Source organism: Podarcis erhardii (assembly GCF_964252035.2).
Source record: "Podarcis erhardii genome assembly, chromosome: 2".
NCBI classification, from domain to species: Eukaryota; Metazoa; Chordata; class Lepidosauria; order Squamata; family Lacertidae; genus Podarcis; species Podarcis erhardii.
This window is the reverse complement of record NC_138498.1, coordinates 100433291-100435919: the sequence shown is the minus strand read 5'-3', so window position 1 is coordinate 100435919 and position 2629 is coordinate 100433291.

Genomic DNA, 2629 nt, shown 5'->3' with positions numbered 1-2629 from the left:
CTGAATTTTATTATTATAAAGGTTTCCAGTGAAGCTGAGCCCATGAACACATTTTTCTGATAAAATTGTCTGAGTTTTTTCTTTTTCTCACCTAACCCCAGGGGGAAATAAAGAGACCACTTTGCAGAATTGGGTACTGAAACTTATACATCAATGTAATATGTGTACATTTATTTGCTGCCACAGCCAAAATTAAAGGGCATCTCACCCCCCAAAATGCTTGTGGAGATTGATGAGGCCAGCAAGCTGATAGTTCAGCTTCCCTGACATATAACATGCGAGTTAGACCCCAAGTCAGGCTCAAATCTACGAGAGCGAAACTAGGGACATTAGCGATTGAGTCAAGGGAATTTTGGGGTAGAGAACGTGGATGGTCCTTAGCAGAGAATTAAAATTCAGGAGCTCCAAACCTCAGGCAAAATTTACTTTGCCTGCAGCTGATGGATACCAGATATAGTTGCCAAGATGAACATTCGCTGCTTTATCTGGCAGAACTACCCGAACATTTTAAAGAAAGAAAGTGGACCTGTTTTGACACAGTGTGCTTCCTTCTCTGAGAAGCACTCGCAGAGGAATCCTTTGAAGAATGTTAACATCAAAATGCAAACTCCACATGATCCCCAAATCCACAGGAACCAGCAGGAGTTTCTTCCCCAGAAGATGCTTCCACTGTGAAGAGGTTTTTTTCCCCCTGTCCAGGGGGTGTTCCTCTCTGAAGATTCCTTCCTGAAGTTCCTGAGGGAAGGGGGCTTTTTTAAAAAGTGAAGACATAGTCTACACATTAATTAGCAAAAACTATGGTTATTTTAATCAAATTTCAATAACATCAGAGTAAAAAAAAAAAGACTTTTAAGTAACTTCATTAGTACTGTGAGAGAATCAGGCACATTAAAAGGCATGTTGACACTGATTTCTCAACTGAACCTTCAGTTTTTCTTGCCTGAGGTTCTTCTTGGAAGGACAATAGTTGCGTGCCAAGGCACCTAAGCAACAAAATTCCCAGGAGAACAATAAAGCACACGGACACGTCGTATTTTGGTTTATGGGTTCAAATAGGCTTTATTGGATACAGATGTGAGTAGTTTGGCTTAGGCATCAGGGTGAAGCCAGGCTATATCTTGGCTCCTGCCCGTCTGCAGAGAGTCCACTTAAGGGTAAACCGCCAATGGGGGCGCCCTATGACTTACATCAAATAGAGACACCCCGAGGGGTCACCGTAGGGGCTGCGACATGGCCCTAGCCCACGTTCAGACTTCAGACAGGATTCACACCCCGGATCTCCTAACACCGTCCACCGGCAAAAGATGAACAGACTTATCAAACCTGAAAGGCAATCATTTGCTAGCTTTGCACGCAACCACTGACATTTATTCTTACCATTTGATGAGGGAAAAAGTAAAGGGTATAAAGTTTTGTGTCAGTGCCTGCGCCTGTATTTGGAACAGAAGCTCAGTCTGCTGATGTTAGGATGTGTTAATGTTTATCCCAATGCTGCAAGAAGCTTCACCTGCCAATTAGCAGAGATTAAAACTGCACAGAAGATGGCCAGGTAGCCCCTCACTCTACAACTGGCAACATAAGCTAATAAAGGACCAGATATATTTATGTAACCTATACAGTACAATTCTTGAAGACCCCTCAGTGCTGGCCGACAAACCGTGAATCTGTTGTCATCTCCCTTTATTAATTGGGATATACGTTTTAATCTGGTGAAAGCTTTAAGCTGCGATCCTGTTTATTAATTAAGATTTATATGCCACTTTTTACTTTTTTAAAAATCACTTCCTAAGTGGTTTTCATAAAATGGCATAAAATATTCTTTAAAAATAACCATAGACTTTGAAAAGAGACATCATGACATTATCAACATATTTAAAAACCCAACAGATTGAAAGCAAAACAACAAAAACAAGTGCACACAATGAAGTACATGCATTGGGTAGGCTTACATAAAAAAGAGAAAAGTTCTTAGCATGCGTCACATACTAGGAAGTCAGTCCCATTGAGTTAAATGGGACTCCCTTCCTAGCACATTTTGTACATTATGGTGGGATTTCACATTTTATGCAAGATGTGTTTTCCAGCTAACCAGAACAACAGATCTCAGTCACCAATCCATGCTGTTTTTTGTGTAAATGCTGCAGTTAACTGACCCCAAACATACTGGCATCTACTCTTTTCTTGAGCAGCTTCTGAAGAAGCAGCACATAAATCTTCAGATACACACATTTCCCTGCCCCCTCCTATACCCATGTGCTGCAGCACTAGGACAAACTTGACTGAAATGCTAGCTATGCTTATGAGGACAGCTGATAACTTAAGGAACAGGATATTTAAACAAAGCCTTCCTGTTGAGATAATGTAGGCAGCCACCATATCTAGTTTTCAAAACAACAGAGGTTCCTCTTTTCAACTGGGTGCATTCCTGTGGCTAGATGGAGACCAAAAAAACTGATTAGCAAGCAAACAAAAGCACACACCAGTACAGTCTTACTCTTCTTTCAACATAAGCCTCTTTTTGGCGGGCCAGATCCTTTTGCCCGGAACATCCCAAACAGCATTAGAAGCAAACTGGGAGGCGAAATAAAACTTTGTGACCTGGATTGCAGGTGGAACCTCATACAAGCTC